Source organism: Vulpes vulpes, chromosome 3 (assembly GCF_048418805.1).
Source record: "Vulpes vulpes isolate BD-2025 chromosome 3, VulVul3, whole genome shotgun sequence".
In the NCBI taxonomy this organism is placed as follows: Eukaryota; Metazoa; Chordata; class Mammalia; order Carnivora; family Canidae; genus Vulpes; species Vulpes vulpes.
The window spans coordinates 19,525,105-19,536,281 of NC_132782.1; the positions used below are offsets into that span (position 1 = coordinate 19,525,105).

General features: G+C 47.8%; 1 protein-coding gene across 1 annotated transcript in view; it reads right to left on the reverse strand.

Moving 5' to 3' along the window:
- The window catches only part of WIPF1 (WAS/WASL interacting protein family member 1), a 122,074-nt gene extending 114,494 nt beyond the window's left edge, over nt 1-7,580 (reverse strand). Inside the window, exon 1 of the mRNA XM_072751974.1 lies at nt 7,363-7,580. The gene's annotated coding sequence lies outside the window, so the exon portion shown is untranslated. The remainder of the gene's footprint in view (nt 1-7,362) is intronic.
- Between the last annotated feature and the right edge of the window lie 3,597 nt (nt 7,581-11,177).

Consider the following 11,177-nt stretch of genomic DNA (forward strand, 5'->3'; position numbering starts at 1 on the left):
AATCAAGGATAGATATTTAATTAACGAGGTTCTAGCACCAACATCTTATAAAATGTCACTCAAGGCTTGCCTTAATTTTAACGATAATCTAATTTCTTAACTTATCTCAAATAAAATGTGAGGCTTTTTTTTTTTATATATAGTGCTAAAACTCTTCAGAAAAGAACATGTGAAATTTTACTCACAAAACCTGAGATTTTTTTTTTTTTTAAACCGATACTTTGGGTTATTTCTTAACCCATGCATGGTAAATTCTGGCTCTAATACAAAAGAATAGGTACTGCTTAAAATAAACTGCTATACTACTTTTTAAAAAGGTTTTAAGGGGCCTTCAACTACTTTGCCTTTTTCTAGGCTCCCGAAAACTGGATTAGAAATTTCAGTACCATCTGAAATCTTGTCTTAGTGTCCCCTCAGCCTGGCCTTCGGGGACCAGGGAAAGCAAAGGGCTTTGTCTTCTCTCATTCTCCTCCCCACACCTCTCTCAAATCCATCACCAGGGTCCTTCCTGAAGTCCTTCCCTCAGCATGTACATGTGCTGCTTATGACAGGGGCTGTTCAAGAACAGCCCATTTTTTCCCTCCTATATCTCAGGCCGATCTGACTGTCTCCATTATCTAAATATCCATCCCCATAACACAAGACTACTGTGGTTAAGACACTGATCTCACTGTTTACATTGTCAGAGAAAAAAATAGCTGGGTACATGTTTTCTCAAGATCTTCTCTGAGGTCCGAAGGTTCCCTACTTTAAGAATCTATTCTGCTGGAGGACGGGGATGGGCAGGAGGGCAGCGAGTCTCAGAGTTTCCTGAAATATTACTTGGTAACATGTTCAACATTTCAACATTGCATCACTCTGAGATGCGGCCAGATTTTTCTCTTGGTCCTTCTCATGCCTAAATTCTTCAGTCCACAGACGTAATGTCCTGCATATGCCTACAGAAAAACGCATGGAAGGTTTCAGAAATGGGCTGGGGAGACACAAGTGGTTGACACACAAGAAATTCAACTGCCCATTGGTTTATGTATGACAACTGAATGAGTATCTTTATTCTGTCAGTGAATGACTGGTTGTTTGACTTGACTCAATGAATTAATATGTTTGGGCATCATTAGCAAGAGCCAACAGGTGAGCTGATGGTCACTGAACTAGCAGGGCAAACTCTGATGGGAGACTGCAGACAACCAATAAAGCACCAGTCATGTTATATACAGCTTGCTACGGCAGAACACTATGCAACTGTTAAGAACACAGTAGTAGTGGGGCACCTGGCTGGCTCAGTCTGAAGAGTATATGACTTTTGATCTCACAGTTGTGAGTTTGAGCCCCCAATTAGGTGTAGAGATTATGTAAAAATAAAATATTAAAAAAAATAAAGTAGTAGTATGTCCAAACAATACCAAAAAGGGAAAACAAGCAAAATGCAAACAATATCCATGTAACACAGTCTTAAATATGTAAATAAATGGTGGGAAGTACAAGAGGGAAAAATAGGAGAAATGTAACCATGTTTAGCTGTTATAATGAGGTAAGGTGTACATATTCCACATAATCAAGTATTGCTTATGAAAAAATACATCTGAATAATGTAAACCTATAAAGAAATGTATTAAATGGAGTAGGTATTACCTATGTAAAAAAAATAGAAAATAAATTTAAAAAACCCTTAAGTTGTAATGGACTCCACTGGCCCAAGAAACTAGCTGGCTCTAAATTTTCCTATTTATTCACCATGTCCTTTCTCTTGTGGACACCTCTTATCTGAGAGAACGATTTATCTCCCAGATACAAAGAAATCTGCGGTAGTTTATGGGGAGGGTGGTAGCCTGCAATTTTGCTTGAACTTCATCAGGATGTGCATCACCTCTTAGTTCGAAGACAAAGGTAGAAAATCCATGAGTGGGAGAATCCAAACCGTCATTTACATGGAAGTGACCCAGATACCGGTATTAGACGAGCAAATATCACTTCTTAGGTTTTACACTAATCCCCACCTTCCCCATGAGAATTCAAAATTCCATTCTTTTATTATTGGATCATTATTACTGTTCAATTGAGAAGACATAAAAATATACAGCAGTAAAAGCTAATTACGCATATGATTAAAAACATATGATACAAACCAATCATGGTGAAGGACTACTTTTTAATTTTTTTTAAAGATTTATTTATTCATGAGACACACAGAAAAAAAGAGGCAGAGACACAGGCAGAGGGAGAAGTAGGCCTCCTGCAGGGGGACTCAATCCCAGGACCCCGGGATCACGCCCTGAGCCAAAGGCAGACGTTCAACCACTGAGCCACCCAGGTGTCCCGGAGGACTACTTACTCTTAAGATGAAATTTGTTTCTTCGCATCTTCAGAACCCAGATAATCTTCAGTAAAACATTAAGATCTACTTTGCCTTTATGAAAAATCTACTCATCTCAAATCTTACAACCAGAGTGGCAGAAATAAACCACCATTCAATAAACATTAATTGAAAACCTATTAGACAAGAACCTACTATTTCTGAGGGACTATAAAATGCTCAAAAAAAAAAAAAGTTATTGCCCTGAGTTTACCATCTAGTGGGGGAAGAGAGACACATGTGTGACTGCAATACAGGACAGAATGGATTTCAAGCCACAGATGAGGCCCAAACAAATACCTACAGGAATTTACTAGAAGAGGCAGGAATCAGCTCATGGCTCTTATCAAGAAGCATGTTTTTACAACGTGACCCATGCTTACTGAAGCTACTAAACTAGTGAAATTTGTAGGTGATCGGGTCTCTTCTTTTTTTAGGGTAGTCTCCTCTTATTGACTATTGGCAAGGTCTACTATTTGTCTTCTTAAGAAGCATTTGTGGCCAAGTTGAGGAATCTATAGGATTCCACATCAGGTGAAGAGAGGCGGCAGTGTGGAGGAGAAATGGCAATGCAAAGGAAACAGATGGGGACGGATAAGAATAGTTTAGCTGGAGCCCAGCACATGCAAAGTAGTATATAATCAATGAAAGTGAAATTAAGGGTCAAAAGGGCAGAGGTTGGAATCAGAACGGTGCAGGTCTGAATGCATGCTCTGTCACCAGCTGTGTGACCTTGGGCAAGTTACCTTTCTTTCACCCTCCAGTTCCACGTATATAAGCAGGACCTACCTCACAGGGCGGTGTAGCTATTAAATGATTCCATTAAATGACACGCAGTAAGTGGTAACATTAAAGAAAGCAAGTGAAAGAGGGAGGGAGAGCAGAGAGAAGACAGGAGGAAGGGAGGGGGGAGAGATTTTTAAAACCTAGGCCAGATCATAGAAAGCTTTGAAGAATCTGATTCCCTTAATATAACTACGAGATAAAAGAAAACTAAAAAGAAGAAATTGTGTTATACTGGAAAGATGGCTTACTGGAAGAGAAAAAAAATGTATCCATAGTAAGTAATGCTAAAATGTTATATAACACCACAGCAATAAGAACTATGTTTACTGAAGCTTCTAAACTAATGAAGATTGTAGGTGATTGTCTCCTATTTCAGCTAAGTGTGTCTTTAGCTGAGTAGTAGCAAAGCCTATTTTTTGACTTCTCAACAAGTATTTATGACTGATCTGAAGACTAATGCTGAGCATGCTTCCCAGGAATCAAAGTTTCCTGATCCTTGGCAAAAGGAAAACGCAAAAGCCATAGCACTCCTACCCCAGGGGGGTAAGGTGCTCTACCTGTGACCAGAGCAGCCTGGCCTGGGGCAGGCAGTCGAGTCCACTGGTCACCCTCACATTGGTGGTGGTCACCATGACTGTCACAGAATGCCACTTCTTGGTGCCAAGGGGCCAGGGAGGTACAGCATGTCTTGTCTTTGCTTTTCCTACCCTTTATCTGCCGGGATAACCTTAGCAGAGTAGGCCTGACTGGGTAAGCAGATCACGGACTGGTAGCCCCCAAATACGGAGATTCTACTCTGTGGGATCCCTCCCTTTCCAGCTGTTAAGAGAATGCACAAGGTGACTGAGGTGAAACACTCTACAAACTACAGACTGCTAAAAGGGATTATTATATGTTCATTTATATAAAATGCTGCTGTTCCCATGTTTAGGTTCTTCCTGAATCTCCATTCGACAAGACCAATACCAACAACGTTCTGTATATCCTAACACCATATATTAACATTAGCAACAGTAATAATAATGGCCCACAAATACCAAGCAGAGGCCCGGATAAGCTGCTAAGCAATCCACATCCATGACTTCACCGGACCCTCACAACAACCTTGTAGGAAGAGGTAGTTTTCTCATTTTAAAGGCACAGAAACAGAGGTCAAAGAACTCTCAAAAGACAAAACTGGGATGGGAAGCAAGATCTGCCCAACTTCCTGACCCATGCTTTTATCCTTAGGGGACTCCGTACCTCGTAGCACATCAGTATTGCCTAGGAGGCAGTGAGGAGTTCTCAAATGATAGATTTCTGGGCCTCCCACAGACTTACAGAATCAAGCCTTTATAAGCTTCCAGGCACACCCATGGCTAAGGCCCAGCATCCTTCAATCCCAGTCTCAGTGTGTTAAACAGAACAGCGTTACTCAACTAACTGAAGGTATTCTGGGGGCTTTGGTGTGACCAGAGTTTTTATTATTCTGAAGTATTCAAGAGACAGAATTATTCTGACCTGCCAGTTATCCCTACAGGGTGAGGAACAATTGACAAGTGTTAGGCTGGATGACACAATGAGGCTGAGGGAAGAAGTATTCATTTGTCCCAGGGAGCTGGAACCTGAACCGCTCCTCACCGGAGGAGTGAAGGGAGAAGGCAACGTGAATGGCCTGTTACTCCTGCAACGCCTGGCCCTCAGGAGACACCTCTTAAATATTGGTTAAATGGACAAATAAGTGAAGGACTGACTCCCTCCAGCTGGAAGCTATTTTGATCTCCTCTAAATTCCTTGCATCTGATCCGTATCTTTTTTTTTTTTTTTTTACCTTCTTGACCACATTCTGCCTCGCATTCCACTGTTTGAAACCTGTCTCCTCTCTACCAGAAGGTAAGCGGTCAGAGGCAAACTCCCATCTCTTTCTGAGCAACGCCTCCCACTCTACCACCGCACAGGACACAGCAGTGACCCCTAGTAGGGACCCTCAATGCCAAATGAGTATCTGGCTGGAGTCCCACTGAGACCTGCTTCCCAGATGTGGGTCCTGGCTATTCTCAAGGCTTACGCCTACCAACCTTCCAACATTTGGCATAACTGTGGACTGCTGGGACACAGTGGCAGAGAGATCTCTGCGTGGAAATCATTAGGAATTTGGAAGACCTCGTTGGAGGGCAGGTTTCAAGAAGACCATGGCTCTCCGGGAGGTGGAATCCTGAATATGAGATACTTTAAAAACAAATGGGTTATAGCAAGGAATAAAAGGTGCTTTTCTGCACTGCAGAAAGTGTCTACTTCCTAAAATTACAACCAATAGTTAGGAACACCCTGAAATATCAGACAGTGACACAGACCCAGTAATGAATTCTTCCCACAAAAGGACCCTCACCTCTGGCCAGAGCACCTGAGACAGCAAAGTTGAAAGATAAGAGAATACCAACTTTTCACTCACCACTGCTCTCCTTCACTTCAGCTCTTTATTGCTCTTTTGTATGGATGCTACACACTGCATGGTGTCTGGGTGGCCCTCTGATGCTTGTGCTGTGCTTTCTGCTGTTCTGAGCTCCCATCACCCCACCTGATCCTCCTTCCATGTGATGGACAAAAAGCAAATATGGCCAACCCCATTTCCTGGATGAGATAAGGAAGTCTCAAGTTCCACGATTTGCCTAAGGGCATAAGAAAGTGGCTGAATTCCCACTAGAGACTTAACTGGTGAAATGAACAATGAACAAGCACACGGAAGCAGGCACGCATCTCTCTAGTTGGAAGTAATCTCACCGTCTGTCAACGTCCCAGAATGTGATCTTACCCCGCTCACAAACCCTTCTGCTCTACATCACACAAACCTGAAGCTGTTGCTTTGTTTTTTAAGTAGGCTCCGAGCCCAGTGTGGAGACCCACGCAGGGCTAGGGCTGAGGACCTCAGGACGGTGGCATCAAGACCTGAGTCAACATCAAGAGTCACACACTGAACCAAACGAGCCACCCAGGTGCCCTGCAAACCCAAAAACAGTTTATGTGCTTCCCAGGGGAGCCAAAGTGATGGCAGGGTTGGGTAGGTCCCAAGATGATGATGATGGGACTAAAATGTTGAATAACACCTGCAGACTCTAGTCTGCACACCTCCGTGACAGGTCATGGGCTCCTACAGGTGGACAGGGGTTTGGTTCCTGAGAAACTCAACCCTATGGGGACGACAGGCGTGAAAGATACACAGCAAGAGTGGAAGGCAGTGTTGTGAGCACTGTAAGGAGGGGTTAAGATGCAAAATGCTGATGGCCTCCGGGGCTCCCTCGCTCTCATCTCAAAAAGTCACAAGGTGATTTATGCAAAGTACAAGAAAACCCTCCCGGTAGGGTAGTTATTTTACCCGTTATAGGAAAAAGGCATTTCTGAGCAGGAAAAAAAAGAGCCAATGACTCAAAGCGAAGCTACAGTATTGTTTTGAAATTGCCTTGGGAAACTGGCAAAGGAAAACCGACCCAGGGCGGGCCTGTGTCCGGGGCTCCGCGGCTGCATCGCCCGCAGCCTGGGGCCATCCGGGGCCAGGGCCGGGGGTGGGGTGACTCTGGGGGGACAGTAGCGACACGGAACTCTCAGAAAAAGGGACCAAGTGCACCCAGTCACGGCCAACAACTTGAGAGGCTTCCCGAGAACCGAGATAAGGCGTCAGGCCGGGAGCCCGTGGCCCCAGGGGGACCCTGCAGGGCCCGAAGACCCAGGCGACCCAGGCGCACCCGCTGTTCATCCCGGAGGGGTGAAGGTCTAGCCCCCCCCCCCAGGTCGGGTCCCCTGGGCTGGCTTCCCTTACGCCTGCAACTTTCTTCGGCGGTTCTGTTCCGGACAGACAGACAGACAGACGCGCGGGTACAAAAAGGCTGCAGCGAGGCTGCCCGGAAAGTTCGGGAAAGGCCCCGGGGTGGGGGCAACAGCGCCCCCGGGGGGAGGGGGTGGCAGCGCCTGGAAGGGCCGCCCCGAGCCCCGAGCCCCGAGCCCCGAGCCCGAGCCCCGAGCGAGCCGCGGGCTGCAGGCGGGAGCCCCGTTCGGGGAGCCGGGGGGCGGGGACTCCGCGGGGGCACCAGGGGGCACCAGGGGCGCCGCGGCCCCCCGCCCCCCACCCGCCGTCCCGGGGCGCCCCCACCCCGCGGGGAGCCCTGCCCTCCCGCCCGCCGCGGGGTCTCCCCGGGGCGCCGCCCCAGCCCCCGGCCCCGGCCCCGGCCCCGGCCCCGCGCATCCCTTACCGCGCTGCTGCAGCTCCGGGCGGCTCCACGGCCCCGCCGCGCGCCGGGCATTTTTTTTTTTTTTTCTTTCCTCCTGGGAAACTTCTCCCGGGTCGGCAGGGCTGAGCCGGCCCGGCAGGAAAAGCGCTCGGCGCCGGGAGGCTGCGACCATCCGGGAACTTCGCGGAGATGTGAGCCCTCCCCCTCGGCTCCCCGGCCTCCCCCTCCCTCCCCTCCCCTCCCCTCCCCTCCCCCCGCGGCCCCGCCACACGCGGACGCGCCGCCGGCCCTTCGCCCTCGGGCGCCCCGCGCGCCCCGCCCGCCCCGCCGCCGCGGGAGTCCCCGGAGCCCCCGGAGCAGCGGGAGGCTGGGGCCCGCGGGGCTCCGTCCCCTCCCCGGCTCGAGCGTCTGCAGAGGTGTGTGCACCGGGCCCTTCCCGCCGGGGCGCCCCCCGCCCGAGGGAGAGCCTTTCCCCTTCGCCCTCTCTCTCTCTCTCTCCTCTGTTCTCCAAAGACGGGGGCCAGCTGGGGACCCCTCACGTTCAAATTCATTTTAAAGATGAACCTCGGCCTGCAGCGGGGCTCGCGGGAGCCCACGTGCTTGTGCGCCCCCGCCCCGCAGCACCCGGGCGCCTCCTTGAGCCCGGAGCGGGTCCCACGGGAGCCCACGTGCTTGTGCGCCCCCGCCCGGCAGCACCCGGGCGCCTCCCTGAGGCCGGAGCGGGGCCCACGGGAGCCCACGTGCATGTGCGCCCCCGCCCCGCAGCACCCGGGCGCCTCCCTGAGGCCGGAGCGGGTCCCACGGGAGCCCACGTGCATGTGCGCCCCCGCCCCGCAGCACCCGGGCGCCTCCTTGAGCCCGGAGCGGGTCCCACGGGAGCCCACGTGCATGTGCGCCCCCCGCCCCGCAGCACCCGGGCGCCTCCCTGAGGCCGGAGCGGGTCCCACGGGAGCCCACGTGCATGTGCGCCCCCGCCCCGCAGCACCCGGGCGCCTCCTTGAGCCCGGAGCGGGGCCCACGGGAGCCCACGTGCTTGTGCGCCCCCCGCCCCGCCCCGCAGCACCGGCCTCCCCCTTGCCCCGCCCCGCAGCACCAGGGCGACTCCTTGATCAGTTTTGCCTCCCCAGGGATGGTGCCGACAGCCCCCCCTCGTCCTCAGGTACCGCACGGTCCCAGTTTGCAGAAAGCGAGGGGTCTTAGTTCTACTCGGTTGCCAAAGCTGACTCTCTCCTTAGCAGGCTCGCACCGGTGCTGAAAGCCCTGGGGACCCAAAGACAAGGGAACACCGAGAGGACACAGATAGTAGAACGTGTGCCTTGGAAAAAGCGCCAGCAAGGTACGATCCATGCAATACCCACTCAGTCGAGTTAGAATTCCAAGGCTGGCTGCCCCTTTGAGTAACAGCAGAAAAGGTGGGAATATGTGCCCTAGAGTATTGCTCTCCTAGGCAGAGGAGACCGTTCATCCTGGGCTTGAGGCTGTGTCTTCCTGTACCCTTGTCATGTGCACATTTGTATCTTGACATACTCCTAACAGGGACGACAGCCCTTCTGCAAGAAAGGTTAAATAATGTGTGTAAAACCTTCCTGTTGGCAAATGTTCCTAAACATACCCATCTTTTCTTAAGATTTATCATACAGTTGCTTTTCTTTTGAAGCCGTTTCTATGGTAATATGCGCATGGTTATGTTTTATATCAAACGAGGACGAGTGATTTCATGTATCAATATAGTATTCCAGACTTGAAGAGGTATCAATAACGCTTATCACAGCGTGGCGTGGATGTTAAGCAGAGGAGCTGGCTGGTTTCCTGGCTAGGTCTCTAAGCGTTGTTTTTTGTTTTTGCTTCAAACAGGCATAATCCTCCTTGGATTATTGTAAAGATTAAATGTGATAATCCCTCTAAAGATGAGCAGAGTGTGGCACACAAGCAGAACAGGAATCTTATCTTTGATTCCCCAAAGTTCAGCAGAGTTCCTGGGACCTCATAGGGAATGGATTCAATACTAGCTGGAAAAACAACTCTCCTGAGTTTAAGTCTTTCAAAAGTCCACATAAATTTTGGCATTATACACAAAAGGAAATTAGGAAGGTGATGTACATGCCCCTTCCCATCATTTCATCATTGGAAACCCAAAATAAATGATAAGCTGAATTGTCCACTGTTGTAAACCACTCATGATGCCAGTGATGAGTTGTACAGCATGCCTCTGGCTGTCTGTCCTCAGACCCCAGCACTTCCCTCATTAAAGTCAAAACCTAAATAATATTTTATCAATGGTAATTTTTCTAGTTTCAAAAAGTGGGCTGTAGTTATGTAAAATGGTGACATTTGGGGAAGATGAGTAAAGTGTTTCTAAAAACATTTTTTTTTACTATTTTTGCAACTTAATTATAAATTTGAAATAATCTGAAGTTGAAAAAGTCTAAAAATGGGTTGTAATTTTAAAAAAAATGAAAACCTAAAATTCCATCACAGATACCCTCTTCCCTTGGGTAATGCCAAATTAATAGCTGAAAATGAAGATACCGAGAAGCAGGCAGTGGCAGCCAGAGGTACTATGCTAAACTTTTGCAGGCGTGCACACTGATATAAATGAATTAATAAGAAAAAATTGTTTGTTGAATGCTCTTTGAAGATGAAGTTAGGCCAGAAATGTTGTCATGATACTGTGAAATAAGAAGGGGAGGGAGGGAGAGAGAGAGAGAGAGAGAAGGACATTGAGATTGACAAAGACAAGTTTACCAGAGCAGAAGATTATTAATACATATATTTATTTGCTTACCATTTCATAGCTCTCATTTTGGAAAATTCTGAACTAGGCTATGGTGACTTAGAACTTCTCCTCGTACAGCAATTATTCGTTTATTGTAAGTACTTTTTTAATACCTGTCTTCCCCTGTGGACAGTAGCTCCCTTTGGGGGAGAGACGTGTGGTTCACCACAGTGTTGCCAGCACCTGACACGTTCTTAGTACTCATTGCCACGTAATAAATGAACGCCACGACTAGGCTAGGTCCTGGTACATATAGAATCCCCTTTAGTTCTCACAGCAACTTTGTGAAATAGATATTTGTCCCCATTTTACAGATGAGGGAACTGTGAGTTGGAGAGCTTAGGAAACCTGCCCAAGGTCACTCAGCTTGTGAACATTAGAACCCAGATTATTTTGACACTGACACCCTCTAACTATTATGCATGCTGTTTCTTGACTTCCTGTGTTTATTCCACCCCTGAGCTTCTGCTGGTGTGAATGGCTTGAATTGACTAGCATCCAGACTTGGTGGTGCCAAATATCAAAAGAAGAAAATACTGTATTTATTTTTGTAGGGAATTATTGAGGTTCAGTTAGATCTGGTTAAAGGCTTTATATTACTCTGAATGTTTTGGGCTCCCTCTTCTGAATTAATAGGGAGGAAATGGAATGCTACATGCATCAAAAGTTCCACGGTAGGCCAGGGGATGGTACTTGAGAATTAGGGTGTGCATGGGGAGAAAAAGTCTTGCCCGTTGCTTTGCACCCAGTGGGTGGCCAGTACATATTTAATGGATTTACTAATTTCTAAAACTGTGAAAGGACTCAGCTCTTAAAAGCTGATTATTTTATTTATTTGTACCATACCTTATTTTAAAAAAACTTTAAAAAGAGTTGACTGATGAAATTTAGATCTTCATCGGGGACAGCAAATTTACTAAATATTTTCAATCTTTATTTATTTACTTATATTTTAAAGATATTATTTATTTGAGAGAGAGAGAGTGCAAGCAAGGAAGAGAGTGCGAACAAGAGAGACAGACTCTGTGCTGAGCACTGAGCCCGACACAGGGTTCTATCC